At 43.0% G+C, this 19630-nt stretch overlaps 1 long non-coding RNA gene across 1 annotated transcript in view; it reads left to right on the plus strand.

Moving 5' to 3' along the window:
• The first annotated feature begins 4939 nt into the window (after window positions 1-4939).
• The window catches only part of LOC112548180, a 47261-nt gene continuing 32570 nt past the window's right edge, over window positions 4940-19630 (plus strand). The window contains exon 1 of the long non-coding RNA XR_003091985.1: window positions 4940-8849. This is a non-coding gene — a long non-coding RNA (uncharacterized LOC112548180). The remainder of the gene's footprint in view (window positions 8850-19630) is intronic.

Consider the following 19630-nt stretch of genomic DNA (forward strand, 5'->3'; position numbering starts at 1 on the left):
GGGGGGGGAGGTGCAGCACTTGCATACACATGCAGCAGAGATGGTCACTGCCTGGAGAGCTTACAATCTAAACAGAGGAGACAAAATGTAACACCTTCCTACAGCCCATTAGGTGCTTATATTCATACCTTTTCAGAGTAGAAAATCTTGTAAGAATTCCTTTAATTTAAAGTGCTTACCTTACTGAGGAAGAGCAACTCAAACCTCTTATAGCACCATTCTTCTTCTTATTTTTTTTAAATTATAAGAAAAAGAAAGAAACAATGAATCAATACATTTAAGGACTGGTATGGATAATCATACCATATAACTGGACCTTCTATCACAGCTCTTCAGTTTCACACTCAAATCCCCAAATATCGAGTCCAGGATTTTGTGCTTAGGTAAAACCTGGTATGATTATAAGCACTTTTGGTCTTGATTTGTTCAGGAGTCTGAGTTAGAGAAAGAGGTCTGTGAATAGCTTTATTGAAGTTCTCTGGACAGAGAAATTAAAAAAGTGGCGAGAAAGAGAGAACCGCTCCTTATTCAGTAATTTATGTGAAACCCATCAAGCTCATTTGAAGTGAGCCTCAGAAACTACAGAATTTCCTAATACTTCATTTTCCTGGAGAAGACAGAAGGAACAGTAACTGGTAGCTCCCAGGATTAGTGTAAAAAAATCAGATCCTTGACTAAATTCATTTTTATACAAACAATTGCTCTATCACTGTTAGTAACTGTGATAAACATGGTTTAGAGTGCCAACAGAGAAAGGGGCAAGAGGTTTTACTGCTGTACCCTTCTCTTTATGACAGGCTGGTAAAAAGAGAGGCAGTTAGCCATTAGTCTGAAGTCAGGCAGCAGGCGGGGTAGAGATGCACCGTGTAGGCCAACTAAGTCAGAAATGCATAACCTCTTGTGATCCCCAGTTCACAGATTGTTAGAAAGACTGCTACCATATAACTACACTAGGAGCGTAGCGCTGTTGTACCCAAATCATTAAATTGCTTTTGCCATAATACAGGTAATCGTCTATCGATTGCAACTTCACTATTTGTCCTCTGTATCACTCAACAAGCACTAGTCAAGTAGTGACACAGGCTAGGTACTGTACTAAACCCAGATATAGTGCCCTCTGCCTCCAGGAGCATGCAGTCTAAGGATGTTATTTGGGGAATGAAACATGTTCAATTCTATATATATAGATGTTGGCCTGGTGGCATTCAAAACTTGTATTAAGTTCTATCTAAAAGATTGTTATAAGAGCTGTATAACAGCATTGTACAGAGAGCCCCACAGCTCAGCTCTATAGGGTTGATGTAAACATTTAATTTGCTGAGCTCTTTGATGTCTGGTACTTGCAATTCAAAGCACACCTAATCAATCAGACCATTTGTCTGTGTTTCTTAACTGGAAGACTGGAGATTTTGCGTTATTTGCTTTTTTTTGTTTGTTTTTTTTAATAGGTATATACTGAACAATTAGTGAATAACATGGAATGCAATTCCAGCACAAACTGTTTACTAATAGTTTCATGAATACTGGCATTTGGGCTGAACAGCATTTAATGAATAATAGTATGATCCCATGAGCAGCAATTTCAGTTTGAGTCAAATATTCATTATTATATTTGCACATCTCATTTCCTTCATTACTGTTGACACTCTACTGTGAGGTTTGAAGCAATAACTGGAAATCAAGTAAATTTTTTTTGAGAGAAAATATAAAGTCTCCGTTCTGTTGAAGTAAATGAGATCTTTGCCACAGACTTCAGAGATGCCAAGGATTTCAGTCAACATCTCTTGCAGCTCTTTTAATAGTATAGGGACTTTAGATGGTGCATCAGAGGCCTTAAAACAAGAACAGAGGCATTTAAGACCTTCTTCACCAGCAACTTGGACAGCTTTGAATTTACTACAGTAATTATGAGCTAGGTTAGCTTTTCAGACTAAATAAAAATGAGTCACGGACACGGAAGCAGATTTTGTTTTCTTACAGAAAAGACATACAAACAAAACAGGATGCCAAAACTTCAAAGAGAGGGAGTCAAGTGGTGTATTATTGCCGTTGCTGGGCAATGTCATATCAACTGGTTTTCCTGCTCTTTTTATGCTCATCAATATGTATTTGAACCCTTTCTATAAAACTGTTAAAGCAAATACAGAGTCAGATGGAGGGCCACACCCAGAAAGTGGTGGTGGATGGGTCATTTTCGACCTGGAGGAATGTGGGCAGTGGGGTCCCCCAGGGCTCGGTCCTCGGACCCGTGCTGTTCACATCTTCATCAGTGACTTGGATGAGGGGGTAAAAAGCACCCTATTCAAATTTGCTGATGGCACTAAGATGTGGGGGGATGTGGGCATGCTAGAAGGGAGGAATAGGCTGCAGTTGGACCTAGAGAGGTTACAAGCGTGGGCGGATGAGAACAGGATAGGTTTCAACACTGAAAAGTGCAAGGTGCTGCACCTGGGGAGGAAGAACCAGCAGCATACCTACAGGCTGGGGAACTCCCTTCTTGTCAGTGCAGAGGCAGAAAAGGATCTTGGAGTCATTATTGATGCCAAAATGAACATGGGCTGACAGTGTGGGGACGCAGTCAGGAAGGCCAACCTCACCTTGTCATGCAACCACAGATGCATCTCGAGCAGGTCCAAGGAGGTGATCCTCCCCCTCTATGCGGCACTGGTCAGGTCGCAGTTGGAGTACTGCGTCCAGTTCTGGGCGCCGCACTTCAGGAGGGATGTGGACAGCATTGAGAGGTTTCAGAGTAGGGCCACCCACATGATCAGGGGGCAGCAGGGCAAGCCCTATGAGGAGAGGCTAAGGGACCTGAACCTGTTTAGCCTCCACAAGAGAAGACTGAGGGGGGATCTAGTGGCCTGTTACAAACTAGCCGGGGGGACCCGCAGGCATTGGGGGAGTCCCTCTTCCCCCGAGCACTACCAGGAGTGACTAGAAATAACGGTCACAAGCTGGCAGAGGGTAGATTCAGACTAGACATCAGGAGGCGCTACTTCACAGTCAGGGCGGCTAGGATCTGGAACCAACTTCCAAGAGAAGTGGTGCTGGCTCCTACCCTGGGGGTCTTTAAGAGGAGGTTAGACGAACACCTTGCTGGGGTTGTTTGACCCCAGTACTTTTTCCTGCCATGGCAGGGGGTCGGACTTGATGATCTGCTCAGTTCCCTTCCGACCCTACCAACTATGAAACTAAGATATAAAAAAAATATACCACATGCCCTGTGCTGAACAGTTTCTTCTACAAGTCAGACACTTGAATTAGCTCTTCATTATACCATGGCAAAAAATCTAAGGAAGTTTCTACCAGTCGCTGAAGAAACAATGCAGATTGTAGGATTCCCATATACAGGCCTCTCTAAAGAAGAAGTACCACAGGCCTTCAGGTGTTGTGAAGTAGGTCACGAATTGGTAGAGTTGTCAGTTGTGTGCCTTTCATTCTCCTGCCTCCCCCCCCAAAAATGTCTTCTCAAGTAAACCAAAAGGATAAGTCTGACCACACTTAAGAACAATCTTTACTGGCCTCCAGCATTTTAATCAACATGATGACTGTGTTGGTCAATACTTATTTACTACGCATTTGCCATTTAACGCCCATTTTGTTATACTTGTGTCTTTTTAAAACTACCAAAAGTTAGAACATAAAGTACTATTGGGCTGAGAAAATAAGTGACTTTAATGATCCTGGAACTGAAATGACATGTACTTTAAAGATCCTGTAATGCTTGCAGAAATGAACAAAAGATATTATTGAAGCAATTACATTCAATAACTCCCCAGAGGTATCTCCTTTTCTAATCTGGGAAACTCTTGAAGTTGTTAGAAGGGGAAATAGATATCTGTAAACAGTCAGCTACAAAAGCAAGAAGTTAAATGCTCTGGGTAGAGAACATATTGGACGAAAAAGTTAAGACACTGGAAGATTTATGTAAAGAGAAGTAGGAGGCACGCTACATTTATGGACTGTTGCTAGATGGGACCATAACAGCATACCCAAAGAACAAAACTGAATACCTATTAAGAATTTAGAGTTACAAGAGAGGTAACAAAATTGATGAACAGTTGGCATAAAAAGATGATACAGAACAGGGTGACGTGTATTGGATTTGTGTGCAAATCAACCATTCAGATTTGTTTACATCAAAATATAACTTATATTTTAGCTCCAGCTACCCGTCTTTTTCTGATCATATGATTAGAGTGGCACAGTACTGCCTAGTCTCCCAGCTATGGTAGGCACAGAAGTCATGAGCAGCTGAATGAGATCTTGAAGTCACTTGTTCAGCCTGCTGAGGTCAGTTAGGGACTTGCCTGACAAAAGCCAGATCCAGATACTTTCAAACCTGTGAAGTTGAGACACTGATTGTTCCTCCGTCAGGGAGAGGTACTCCACTAATAGCCAGTCACAAAACAGTATTTAATGAATAGTAGTATGACCCCATGAGCAGCAACTTCAGCTTGAATTTTTGAAACAGGTCAATTTTGTAAGAGAGGCATTTCGATCTCAAAAATTCAGTGCGTCAAGAAAATGGAAGAGGAAGCTTATTTGTTATCTAATTCTATAGCAAGTGCTGGGTTATCCATTCTCTTCTCTAATGCCATGAAGGCATAACAACTCCTTTCCCTAACTGGTGAGCACTCAGGCCTGCTTACCAGGAAGTACATACATCTTTGCGTGTTATATTATTTAGCTCCTACTTGGAGTGGGATGGTATTCTCATTAATGCTTACTGAGGGCTTAGATTATACAGCTCAGGAAACATAAGAGGAAGACTTCCTCTGTTGAACATAGTTTGAATAAGTGTCATAAGGAGTCTTGCTCATAGGCAGTTTGAAATCACTTGCCCTTCTGTACTGATTATAGGATTGATACATGAAGGTTTTCTGTCTGCCAAGTAGCACTCTTGACTGAAGGCTAATTCAAAACACATTTTGGGGGCTAGATTAGATCACTTGTATACTACTTTCAAAACAAGCAGAAGTTTATTAGATTCCCCAGCTTATTTGCCCAGTAACTAGCACGTGTCTGTCTCTTGCCCCTCTCCTGCTCCCCCCAAACAAAACAAAATACATTTCCCACTAGCATTTCAATGGCAGATTATCAAAGGCATATATTTTGCATAGAGGTTCATTTCAGGAGAACTGCCATCAGCAGAAATTCTTGTACAAACATCCAAGACAGCTGCACATACTAGTCAGTACATGAGAGTTTACTCTCTGCCTTGTGAACATTATAGCTCTGCAACAGAAGGACTGCTCTTGCTAGCATCCAAGTTCCAAGATGACCAAAAAAGCCTAAAACACTTAAGTCGACCTGCTGGACTTTAACTTCCTAGTGAGTGGAAGTCCAACTCTGCACTGCCAAAGAGAAAACAGAAAAGAAAGAAAGAGATCTTAGACCCTTTTGAAAACTTTTCCAAAAGAACGTGGCAAACTGTGACCTTGAAAACTGTTCATTGTCAAAAACTCTGGTCAAGTACTCGGGAAGTTATTAGGATTCAGTAATATTATATTTTACATGGCTGTACCTGATACAAGCTTAACTCTGAATGCTTATTACCAGTGGTAAGTTATTAGATTCACTTGGGACTTATTTCAGTCAACCACGGAAAAATCTTTGGGTAGAACAGACCATAGATATTTGGGGCATTTGACACATTTAAAACTGGGCTGATTTTTACCCACGTCGATTCTTACTGTATTGGAATGTAATCCTGTATGGCAAAGATTTTAAGAGAGGTCTTAATACTTTCCAAAGAGGATGCATTCTGTCTGGCATGGTCTATTTTTAACTTCTTGCTAATTTTTTTTCTTAAGAGGTCATTCAAATGACTTGCATGTGCTCTAGGCACAAACACCATCTGCCCCTTTACATAGGGAACTGCTGGCTTTTGAAATCTTATTCACACAGGTAAGGACATGCAAGTTCTGTGCCTGTTTGTGGAAGCATGAATAAGCTGCAATTCAGCTCAGGCACAGCTACTGAGTCCACCCTGCCCAGCTCTGCCTACCCCCACTCACTGCAGGGTGATGACCACAGGGCTGCTACTAGCACTAGCAGGCGAGACCCAAGGACAGGACCCCAGACCCCTGCCTCACCCGTCTCAGGCTGCCTATGCCACTGCCACCAGGAGCTGCAGCAAGGGGGAGCACTGGTGTCGTCCCTGCATCATTTTTCCTTTAGCTGCATCTCAAGCTACAGACAGCCTATCCCTGTCTCTGGGTCATGGGGGTAAGAAGCAGAAGGGGGAGCATGGCACCACCTCTACCTAATGGGGCCATGAGAAGCAGCAGGGGAAGGAAAGGAGATGTGACAACCCAAGCCGGGCCACAGTGACCCCTGGGGCAGGGCAGGAGGGAGTATAGGGAGCCAAAATACAAGGTCACCCAGGGCACTATTTTCCTTAAGGCCAGCTCTGATAGTATTTCCTTACCTCTACTGAAAATAACACTCCTTATGCGCCACAGGTTCACATTAATAGCTTATAGTCATCCCAAGACCAAATAATAACCCAAGGGTCCTTCTCCACCTCAGTCATTTCTGACTGATGGGCTCCCAACTTATAGAGGTTTTGTTGTTCACCCTCAAGTTCCTAACCTTGCATTCTGTGTTACTCGATTCCATTTTTTCCACCCCCATCCTCAAACTCATCTCATTCTTTATGTAGGCTATCCAAATCCTCTGCTTTATCTTATTACCATGCTCCTGCTTTGTGCGCCAAAGCCATCAATGAAAAATATGTACCTGTTCAAGCCTAAAACAAATCTTTGGGAACTCTGCTAGTAACATCTCTACAACCTGATGTTTCCCCCATTTCAAACGCTTTACACTTCTGGCCATACATGAGCCAGCTCCTTACAATTCCTTGTTTTCTTCAGCTTAACACAATTTCCTCATGTGGCACTGTATCAACTGCTTTTGCAAAAGCCATCAAAACATGGGATTTGACAGTCATTTGTTCATGGGAATTCAGGGTAGAATTTGAATTTGCCTTTACTTTATTATAACTACTGAAGTGCCTGGAAACTTTCAACACAAGGTGCGTTGGCCTTGCCCTACTCCAGCCCATGACTTTAATGGCTTGGACACAGCACAATTCTATTGTTGTAAAGAGAGAAGTTTGGGTGTGGGTTGTACAAGCCCAAGCTGGTGAAGTTTACTCCAATCAGGTGTACAGTGACCCTGGTGGTGGTAGGGGAACCTACACTAGATTACAGCTAAAAAAAAAGAAAACAACAAAAAAAAAAATAGATGCAACCATAAACAGCTTTAAAAAGGGGTGGGAGAGTTACCCACATCAGCACTTATCTGTTCCACCTACAAAGATAGGGGTGACCTAAACTGCTGTAATCTGCTTTCTTTCAAGGCTAAAGCTACAATGGTTTTGCTGCACTTGTATTGCTATAGGAGTATGTGGACATAACAGTTCATAACAAATTATATATCACTGTCATTTGATACCGATAAGGTAGCTATATCTGGCGACACCCTACATTACACTAGCATAGGTGTCATCTGTTCAAACTTTTCCTTGGATGAGTCATTTACTTAATGTGAACAGATTAGAATCTGTTTGCTCAACACCTACTATTAAGATGCTGTAGGCTGCTATTATTGCATGTAGCTACCCCAAGACAGCTGTACATCTGTTTGTTCCAGGATACAGCATAAATTTACATAAGTATCAAATCAATCAATCAATGCAAGTGACACTGGTGTAATTATATTGTCCGTCTAGGTCCTTAAAAGAATGGTTATGGTTTCCTCCCTACATTATTCTCTTGTAGGAGATGATGGACCTTTTCCTCAGGATGGATTGACCCAAGGTGTCCCACCTGACACAGTTTGATTCTTCGGGAGTAAGAAGCCTCCAGCAGATCCGGCTGGTCAGTTTACAGTCAGATTTTGTTTTGGATCAAGTTCTGATTTTTGCTTCATCTTCAATTAAGCCAGTTCTGAGGGATTGTTTTCCGAGAGGGGAATACTGAATTTCCTGTTGTCTCTACCCAACCCCTTCCATACATGCAATGTGTATTACTGCAAAAGTTATCGTGGAAATGCTTAATATTTTCCAAACAAAGAACAGCTGTACTATGTCTTAGGAAAAGTAAAGCATTGTCCCTTATTTAACAACTATTCCAACACTTCTAGAAGGACTTGTTTACATCTGGTTATTTCTATGTCCCCTACCTGTTGAAACAGTAGGTAAACTCTCTTCCCAAATACTCGGGCTAGTTGCAGTGGATCTGCAAGATGCACCCTTCCCAGTGTCTGTCTAGTGGTCCTGTTGTTTAGTCTTAAATGCACCTTTCACTTCATATATTGCCCATGTTTGGTTATCTATATTTTGCATTGGCTTTACAGTCCGTAAGGGGTGCCTTTTTCCAGTTGATTGTTTATTATTGGAGTCCACTATAGGATGAGACGCGTGATTCTTGGCTAGCCAGTTTAATTGATCAAGACCATTTTAAAATTGAACTCAGGGGAACAGCAGGATGGGAAGGGGAAGGATGTTTTTGCTATTCAGTCAGGCTACAATTAAATACCAATTATTCTTTCCATAAGGTGACAAAAAATTCTGAAACATTTCAATGAAAATAGTGCATTGATAACACTTCACATTAAACTGCTGACAGCAGTCAATTAACCATACTTTTGTAATTTCTGCTCTGCAGCCTGAAATTGTTACTTTAGATGCATTTGATGTATTACTATTTATATATCTTTTAGCAGGCCTGTGCATGTGGGAGACACTAATGGACTGATTAAAGTTCATCCCCCATCTCTACGCCTGTGAGGTACATGTCAGTTGACAGGTTTGGACAAGATATTAACCAGAATACAGGGAGGTAAGTACCCGATACAGCTGTGCCCCAAGTGGCATGTAGTTCATTTTAGAATGGACACCATGGGCTTAATTTTGAGCTTTCGTTGGTCAGGGTGAAGATGTTGGCAAAGGGTCCGAGTTTGCACCGATTTCTGAAGGGATGTGCCTGTGACTTGTTCTGTGAAAAGATTTCCTGCTGTGAGAGAATAGAGAGGGAGTCTGATACCAGACAAGCTGTTAATAGGACTGCTTTTTTCTGCTCCAATTCAGTCAACTAAGCATTAACAAAAAGCCATCATGATTTGAGGAACAATGAAATGCAGAATATTCTGCAAGTTTGCTGAGCTGTGGAGAAGAGAAATTGCTTTGCAATAGCACAAGCTAGTTTTATCCATTGATGTGATCTATTATCTTGTCCATATCCATTGTCTTCTGTTCCTGCTCCTCCCTCTTTTTCTTCATTCTTGCTGCAATGTCCTTTTCCATCCCAGCTCTCATTTCACCTGCCATAGAGGTACAAGACCCTAGTTCAAACAGCTTAGAAGTTTAACACATCTTGCAATTACAGAAACTGTGTCTGGACTGTATCCAGCTGTGTCCCATAGTGACAAGTAACCTAAAACATCTATTTTAAAAGTGGTTGGTTGCAGGGAGGGAAGGGGAGTTGGGATAACCAATCAGGGCTGCAAGGACTGGGGTATTTCTGAAATCACTGGGCCCTGGCCTTAGTGCAGTTGGTTACACAGTAGCGCAGGGATGGGCAAAATGGTGGATCCAGCTGGTAGACAAACTCCATTTCCCAGCAGCCCCTGCCCACATGGCTGGGGCCAGCTTCCATGGAGACCCCCAGAAGCAGCTGCTCTGTGATAGCGCGAGGCTGGGGTTTCTAAGGAGACCAGCCCCAGCAGCACTGGCAGGGCATGCAGCAGGGTGGGGAGCTGCTCCGGGCCAGGGCTGGGATCTTATAGCAGTGACAGCATGGTCCAGAGCCAGGGAAGAACCATGATCTGCAGCCTGCATGCTCCAGGTAGGAGCGTGCAGGCTGTGGGTCACAGCTCTGCCCTGGCTCCTTGCAGCGGTGACAGTGTGGTCTGTCTACAGGGTAGAGCTGCGATCCAGTGCCTGCATGCCCCTGCCTGGAGCATGCAGGCTCTACCCTGGCTCTGGACCATGCTATCACTTCTGCAAGAAACCAGCCTGGTCCTGGAGCAGCTGCGTGCCCTGCCAGTGCTTCTGGGGTGGGTATCCACAGAAACCCCAGCCTTGCACTATCACAATGTGGCTCTTGCTGGGGCCTCCAGGGAAACCGGCCCCACCCACATGGGCAGGAGCTGTTGGGAAATGGAGTCCACTGCCAGCCAAATCCAGCACGCAGGCCAGACTTTCCCCACCCCTTAAGTAGTGGGTCAGGTGAAGCCTTTGTTCTTGAAACAACATGTAGGATGATCACAAGGTAACAATGCCAGGCCCCATTTACAATGTCACCCCGCCACCAAACAAGCCTGCTAGCCCCCAGAAAACAAGTGCTATGGGAGGACCCCCACTCCCTTTTACTTGGGGAGAGTTAACTGCTGCCTTGATATAGTATGACACCACAAATTGGGAAAAACTAGCCCAGGACAGGGCTACATGGCAACACCTTCCGAGACAAGGTACATCTTACTTTGAGGAAAACCATCTCATCCTGGAGGCAGAAAAATGACAAACGTAAGGAAAGGAAACAAGACCAAGAAATCTATAGTTCAACCCTCCCTTTAATCACCACCTGTGGCCTCTGTTCGAGAGTCTGTGGCGATGGGATCGGCCTTCTTGGCCATCAATGGACTCATCTACAACCCTTTACTTGACCCACAGGAGTGATCACCCTCAACTGCGAGGGACTGCTGCCGATAACAATGATGACAGTAAACATGTTTAAATGCCTTGCACCCCTTAATAACTGTCAGCAGAAACACATCTAGGGCTCACTGACAAGTGGCACAACTTGGAGCAATCTCTAGGCTGCTCTAGAGATGCTCTAAATATGCTCAAGGTATTCAAGGTCTAGTTCAGAAAAGCTATGAGCCTAAAACTATGACTCTGAGACCCAGATTATCTGGTTTCCTAATTTTGAGACCACAAAACAACTGAAATAGAAATGCTTCAAAACTGCGAGAAACATAGGATTGTTTTTTTTTGTTTTTTTTTGTTTTTTTAAGTTTTCTTAGTTGGTAACTTGAAGTTGGTTAAACAGCAGCAACAACAGTTCTCTTGGGATTTATAGTGCCATGCAAGAACTGTTACTGTTTTTCAAACTCAGGGTTTTTTTAAGACAATTAGTTTGACTAAGTTTAAAGAATCTGAAATCAAATAAGAAAAAAAAAGTGTGTTTCATTGGGCAGTATTACAACTTTGAAAAGAAAGTGTAAGAAAAAAAAAAGAAATGTCACTCTGAATATTCTAAAATAAAATGCACACCTGCACTGACAAACTGTGCGCCAGATTTCAACATCATGTGATTGAAACCATAAAAAAAGATTGGACCTCTACAAACAAGGAAACAGAAATAACCCATCACACTTAACTACACTGCTATAATACTTACAATGCCTCATTTCTTGAGACGAGACTTGGCACATAGTAATGGCTTTTTAACTTCTTAAGCTGTATAACATACCATGAGTATAGGGCAAGGTGCCCTCTCCACCTCTCCCATTCCTTGATGCTGCCTGGCTTCTTACTCTATCTAGAATAGGATATCCCAGTTATCATACAGATGAAAATAAGTAAGAAGGGATCTCATGAGGTCACTTAGTCAGTCCCCTTTATGTTTTTATAAAATTCACTGTTTTGAAATTATTTCAGTCTGTTTAGGTGTTATCAGCAGCATAACTAGGGGTGGGCAATGGGGCACAAGCTCCAGATGCTGCCTAAAGATGTGGGGGTAGTTCTGTAATGCAGCCATCGGGCACCTCACCATCCTGCCCTGCCCCACCCTGCACTTTCTATACAGTGTTTCTGGTAGGCATGTGCAGTCAGATCCAGCCTTAGGGGTGGGTGAGTGCCCAGCTTGGTCTGGTCAGGGGATGCCAGGGGGCACCACACACACACTCCCACAGTGATGGAGACCAAGCATGGGATAGGACCACTTGCCCCCACCCTTCCTCCCTCCTTCCCCAGCTGGGACTGACTGCACATTGTGCCAGGCATGTCATGGTCACTCCCAGTCTTGGCAGCGGCTCCATGTGGGCACTCGGGCACTGGCGGGCCCAGCTTCCAGCTGCCAGGTGGCTGCAGCTCTACGGTCAGGGGTGGAGAAGAGCTGGGCAGGTGGCCCCAGTCCCCCAGTTCTTTCCCCACCTGCCATGTCTACAGCAGTGCTACTGACTTAGAGGGTGCCAGGGGAGGAGGGTGGGCACCCAAAATACAAATTCACCCAAGGCACCATTTTCCCTAAGGCTGGCTCTGGGTGCAGTGTTGGACATGAGATGGGCATGGAGGGCAGAGCAGTAGACACAGGGTTGGTGCCAGACAGAGGTCTGCTCTCAGGGGTAGCCACTGATGCTGAGGGAGGTATTAATTAACCCTCATGCCCTTAATACAATCACTGCTTGACACACATTTTGGTGGCTGCTTCCATGGTAAGCCCCACAGCAGCCTGTCCTGTTGTAGCTCTACCAGCTGCTGCCCCTGTCCTTGTACACTGTTGCTGCCCGGAGTGCAGAAATGCCCAGTTATGCCTTTGGGTGCTACTGCACAGGTCATGGTGTTTCCCCCCCACTCTATCACCTAATATCAGCACGGCTCCTTTTAGAGTCCTCCTGCTACCTAAATCAGAAGATTATAAAGATGAGTTATTTCCACGAGGGCTGACATTGCTGTTTTCTCCATTCATTCTTACTGATCATTTTTCCCAACGTAGTATCTTACGAGCTGCTCTCTCCGTTTCATTTTTAAAGCAGCGTTTTAATATCCTTTGGAAAGAGCATGCATTATTTAGCATACTGCAGAGCGAGGACATGCCAGGTGCAAAACATTTTGCAGTAAAACAACCACTCTTCTGTGTACAATTATCAGGCCAGCTTTTAATAGGTGGCATTTCTTTAAAATTCGGGAGCAAGATTGTATTAAAATGTGTCTCATGATAAAACTCAAAAGGTCACTGCATGGCTGCTCATTTCTGTGTACTACAAGAAGGCTACCTTTAGAAACAGGGTGTCAGCTAGTGGGAGGAAAAGCATGCTTATGGTAAAGCTCAGTTCCTTCCCTAGGAGAAGGAGCATCCCATACACTTTAGTTCTAGCTAAACATTAAAAAAAAAAAAGATGAGTGGGTTTTTTTGACCAATTCTAATATTATATGCTGAATATTTATCAGTTGTTGACTTGGTTGTCCCAACCCATGACGTGCATTAACATCACAGAAATGCATTCAGAATCACAGGCCTGAGCTGAACTGTTTTTATGATCAGAAACCACTCTAAAGCTTCTGGTCCCTTGAAAGGAAGGCAACATGCATATTGTCCTCCTTTAAACTCTCCATCATTCACTGAGGGTTTGCATCTTGCCTCTAATCCTAGATTATGCTGCTTTATAGCCACTACTTTCAAGTTTCCCCTGAAAACCTGCCTCCTCATCCTCTTGGCAGTATCTCCCTCTTTGCCTACTGCTGGAGGTATATTCAAGGAATAATCCCTTTGAATTAGTTACTTGCCTAAACAGACACACTCTGGAAAATTAATCAAAATTAACTAAAGGTGAAAATTAAAGAGGGAATTAATTGGGCTGCCTTAAACACTTGTGTGGAGATTCTTATTCAGCATTAAAGTGACATTAATTTACCTTCACTTACTTCAGTTCTACAGTAAATAAAGGCAACTAAGGTTATGTCTACATTGCTGCAGTGCAGAGTAGATACCCAAATTAGCTCATTCTCAGCTGAGTAATTGAGCTCTTGCAGAGCTCCAGGCTTTTGCAGCAACGCTGCTTCCAGTACCAGCTAGTTCAGGCATCTCTCTGTGCGCTTTACCACCGCATAGACTTTAAGGCTAATTTCAGTCTCCACAACTGCAGCCAACAACAATTTTAATCCACTTGTAAGAGTTAACTCAGATTAATTTTTCTGAGCCAACTTCAAAGTGAATTAATTACTGCTCAGCAAGATCCAGGGTAGCAGAATGGGGTTCTTGTAGTGTCATCTCTTGGGCAAGTTTATAGCTCTTTCCAATTTCAAATAGTAGCCCCAAGTAAAAGGTACCCACAGGTCACTCATGTGAGCTACTAGCCAATAGCCATCCTTCCCAAGCTTTGGGAGAACTCACTGCCCTGCCTATGCTCTCTCAAAGCAAAGGCTTATTCATAACCTACCCCCCAAACAACAGCATCAAAACAAGCCTCTACCTACCTTAGCCTTCTGTTCACAATTTCCCCTCTACTTCAGCCTTTGGTAGAGAAATAAGCCTTACTCCTTCTCTCAGGTCCTTGTGAGTAACATCTAATAACTTCCCAGCTGAATTTGATAATTGGACCAGGGTGGCCAGCCCTAGGCTTCCTGGCCCTTAAAAGCAGCAGCCCAGCTGGCTACAAAGAGTAACATCATGAAAAGGGTCTTCTGTAGGGGGACCATCATAGAGAACATTCTGGTTTTCTACTACTCTGTCCTCTATTAATCTGAAACCTGAAAAATTGAGGACATAAAGGCATCTAGTTTCATATCAATAGAGGACAGAGGACAACCGGACTGTCCTCCATGATGGCCACCCTCATCTTCTGTGCCTAAAGTGAGACTGAAGTAGCATTCAGGCACCTAAATTCAAAAGTACAATCCTGAAGAACCCTGCTCGGGTACCTCCTAATCTTGGAAAAGCCTGAACAAGAAGTGGCTTACTTTTTTACTGTAAAATCCCCACATGCTTAAGTTGTGTCTCCACATGCCTAGAATTGTTTTAGCCTTGGCAGAGCTGAGCAGCTCAGTACCTAGTTTATGTCTAAACCCAATCAGGATCCTGAAGTAAGGCATTCCCATTCCCTTTTACATCCCCTGAGGCATTCAGTCCAGTGGGCCTTCCTAGAGCACACCTAAATTGCTAACAAGACCAGGCTCCTCACAAAATGCTGTGGCAGCCTCCACCTTGGGAGGAAAAACCTGCAGCATGCTTATAGGCTTGGCAGTGCTACACTGGCTAGCACTACAGATGAAAGGGACTTGGGGGTCATGACTAACCACAAGGTGAACATGAGCCTTCAATGTGATGCTGTGGCTAGTAAAGGGAGCAAAACGCTGGCTTGCATCCATAGATGCTGCTCAAGCAAATCCCAGCACATCATTCTCCTGCTGTACTCGGCCTTGGTGAGGCCGCAGCTGGAGTACTGTGTCCAGTTTTGGGCTCCACAATTCAAAAAGGATGTGGAGAAGCTTGAGATGATGCAGAGGAGAGCCACGCACATGATCAGGGGTCAGGAAAACAGACCTCATGATGAGAGGCTGAGAGCTATGGGACTCTTCAGCCTGGAAAAGCGGAGGCTCAGGGGTGATCTGGTGGCCACCTATAAGTTTATCAGGGGTGCTCATCAGGATCTGGGGGAACATCTGTTCACCAGAGCCCCCCAAGGGATAACAAGATCGAAGAGTCACAAACTCCACTGTGACTGATTCAGGCTGGACATAAGGAAGAACTTCTTTACTGTCCAAGCCCCTGAGGTTTGGAATAGACTGCCGTTGGAGGTGGTTCAAGCACCTACTTTGAACGCCTTCAAGACACATTTGGATGTTTTTCTTGCTGGGATCCTATGATCTCTGCTGCCTTCCTGCCCCTGGGACAGGGGGCTGGGCTCGATGATCCTTCGGGGTCTCTTCCAGCCCTAATGTCTATGAAATAAATCATATTGCTAACAAGACCAGGCTCCTCACAAAATGCTGTAGCAGCCCCTATTTCTTTTTAAAAACAGCCAGGGGAGGAAGAGGAAAGATGGTGTGCTCCTTCTGTACAATCAAGAGCAGCTTGCACATTCACCTGGAAACCCTGATTGCAGTTCTCACTCTCACAATTGTTTTGATACTTACCTTAACCAGTCATTGGGTACAATTAACTTACACTTATTGCAGCAACAGATTGGAATCAGGTTTTTCCTTTCTCAGAAAGATGCCTTCGACACAACAGTAAAACCCTACATTGTCTTGTATGCTCACTTTCTTAGCCCAATGAATATTGGATTGTTTTTGACAGAGTATTGCAGTAGCTACATGCAGGGGGGGCACCCACTACCCAGAATAGTCCATAGTTACTTGGCAGTTAGGGTGCACTTCACAGAGATGGGAGATAGGGTTTGAATTCCCTCCCCTCCCCCAGGCTGAGGGAATTGAACTGAGGCCTCTCATTTTGGGGGTTGGAGCTCTGACCATTACAGCAGTGATTATGAGTCAAGGTGCTGTAGCACCGTGGGCTACCACAAGATCTTTTAAAGGTGTCCTGTAACCAATGGCACTGGTATGTATGCAAACACCTACATGTAATTCACAGGATCAATCCAGAGCTTTCAAACATGAATCTATAGTGTTAAAAACATTCTGACCTGTTCTGGTCTTTCCGAGCTCTTTGCTCTAGTATTTTTTTAAAATGTGTGAAAGCTAAGGCATTTTCTAAAGGGTGCCTTGAGTCTAAAAAGGTTGAGAACCACTGTACTGTACATGGGGAAGCATCACCATCTCCTCCAGCAGCTGTGTTTTAAAAGAAAGGAGCGAGTCCTGTTCACCTGTGAAAGAAATGACATCCCTACCTTCAAGAAAAGGCTCTCTGCAGTAGACAAAGGCACCTCCCTGCATAAAGGGTCAGATTTAAGAGACATTCCCTTCTCAGTATCTGCTATCGGCTAGCTCTAGGCTACTGCACGCAGAGCATGCTGATTTCAAATGGCTCCACACAACCTTTATTGGATCCTTTTCTTATCCTATTGAAATCAGTGTTTCTGTGGGCTTTCTTCATTATTAGCATGCCCTGAAGTGCAGGAGTTCAACAACACATAAGTTTGGCGGATGCAGCACTGAATCTGAGATATTGCCCCAGCGCTAACCAAGAAGTTTTGTAATTCGACAGTGAAAGTTCAAGAGCCCCAAGATCCTTGCAAATAAAAGTTGGAATTAATACCAAAGTCAAGAGACTAGTATGTAATTAGGGTTTAACAGCACAGTCCTGGAATTGTTTTAATCAGAGTAAAGGATTTTTGTGACTGATATATTTTATTGGGCCAACTGCATGGTTAAGAGAGACAAAGTTCTGAATGAGAAACATTCTTCTTCGGGTCTGAGGAAAATAGCAAGCAGTTGGTCCCATTAATGATACAAAGCATAAAAATCCTTGTGCCTGATCTTTAGAGTTATCCTGGGATCATAACACAAATGTATGTGTATGCAATGTATCTGGCTGTATAAAAGAGGAGTTTCAAGAGGAACTGGTCATGGCATCGCATAATTCCTGGACTGTCATAGCTACAACATCATTCCAACACTACCATTTAATCGGAGTAACAACTTTCATGAGAGCTCCTCAAAAAAGAGCTCCTCCTTCTGTTTTTTTTTTCTTTTTTCCCCTGCTCTCTTCCCTCTCTCCTCCCCTGCTTCATTTTTTGTCTTGCTTATCTCTACCTATTTGCATTCTCACTGACATCCTACCACACTTTTAGCTTCTCTCAGCCTTGGGGTCTCAGACCAGCCGAGACTCCCTGTGCCTGATGAAGGGTGACTGCACCCAAAAGCTTGCTAAGAACTCTTTCCAACTACTCAGTTGGTCTAATAAAAAATATCACATCTACCCAAAGAGCCTTGCCTGTCAAAAAGACAATGCACTTTCAAAAACAAAACTCTAAGCATTAGAAACAAAAACATGACCAGTTCCTCTTGAAACTCCTCTTTTATACAGCCAGTTACGTTGCATACACATACATTTGTGTTATGATCCCAGGATAGCTCTGAAGATTAGGAACAAGACATAACGAGATTTGAACTTTTCTGGAAAAGCATAAAAGGCTTGAGCAGCATCACAGATCTTGAACAAAGCATTCCAAAAATAGTAGAGAAATCCCTTTTCTCATCTTTGGGAGCAGTGCCAGCATTTTTATTTTGCTGGATGCATGGATATGAAGGTTTAACACTTTCCTTGATGAGCTCTTGGACCAGCCGAGCATTTACTATCCTTCCCTATTTCTACAATGTAAAGAGCACAAGATGAACATTAGAAAGATATTGAACATTAGTAAGATATTATCTCTCTTTTTGCTTGCATTGCATTCAGTAAGGCGGACTCCACTAAGCTGCACATAAATCTTAAGTACTGGTAATTTATAATAGAAAGATGTATTTGAAAAAGGTTTCTTGGCAGACTATTATCCATTTTCTACTACTTTTTCTTGCCTCATTCTATCTCTCTCTCCTATAATAAGGAAACTGAAGGCTTTTTCCCTCTCCTATTATTTTAGCCTGATCTTTTTCTTGTTGCCAATATAAAAGAACACTGACATAATGCAGTTTTTCATTTTGGCAGGTTTTTTTTAATGGATTCCATTGCATGATCTGACCACTGACAAATGGCCCAGCACTTCCACTTGGAATACTAAAGCAGAATTATCAGGCTTCCTGGGGTCTGATGGAGATGCAATGAGAATTAAAAAAATTACTGCACAACAGCAGTGGTGACTGATGTAGGGTCTGCCTGCTGAGCTACTGACCTCAACCGTTTCTACAGTAACTGTGAAATGTATTGTGCTTTCTATTCTCAGATTCACATTGGAAGCCAATTAAATTAAAAGGCTATTCATTTCATTATATTTGTCTCCAGGCTGCTTAAATAGAAATGCAAACGATTCCTACTCTGAGAATTTTCTGCATCAGAGAACTTGATATTGTATGGCTAGCTTACAGGTACAGGATAAGCTAAAGACCAATCTATTCACGAACACAGACACATCTGTACACACGCGCCACATATACACAGATAGACTTAACTTACAAAATACTGTTTGGAGATATCTTTAATTCAACTCTTTAAAAGAAGAACTAGTTTCAGGTAGCAAATCCTTCAGATAGCTACTCTTTTCACTTAAGAATGATTAGTTATTGCTACTCATACTTTTTAGGAACTGACATAATCCACAAAAGGATGTACTAGTTTTTAGTCTGGGATGGACACAGTCTCAAAAATGCCCTCTGAAAATAACTGCCTGATAAAAATAGGTGGGGAGATGTTTTACTGTCTTAAAAGAAAGTAGGGAGGCAGGATGGTTAGTATTAAAAATAAAATGAGATTTGTTTTGGAAAAAAGCATTAATCATTAAAAAATACTCCAATTTAAGAGGATATTCCTAAAATGAGTGTAGTGTTTTCCTTGGAAACTGTCTTGACCTTCTACGTGGGAATAAATTAATGTTTGGTCAAATGATAGACACTCTGTGGACACATAGCATAACTCTACTGACTAGAGATTTTTTTTTAAACTTTAAATTAAGTTTTGTGCCATGGTCCCACATTCCTCTTTGAACAATTGTAATTTCTGATCTGGAGAAATGACCTTTGTGTTGAAGAGAAGGGACAGATCTTTCAAACTATGTAGCAGGATACAAAATAACAGCCTGCAACATGCCATTTGTAGATCATTTTTGCAGGCTAGCAAGCACAAATTGAAACTTGCCTATCATCAATGGCAGATCAAATTTTAGGGCTCTTATAATGGTCATGGTACTGAAGTCTTGTTGATAGAGTAGACCTGGGCTTATAATGGTGGCACAGCCTTCATTACAGTTTATCTAGACATGGCTGGCAGGATATAATAAACTG

This window comes from Alligator sinensis, unplaced genomic scaffold (assembly GCF_000455745.1).
Source record: "Alligator sinensis unplaced genomic scaffold, ASM45574v1 scaffold1096_1, whole genome shotgun sequence".
Taxonomy (NCBI): domain Eukaryota; kingdom Metazoa; phylum Chordata; order Crocodylia; family Alligatoridae; genus Alligator; species Alligator sinensis.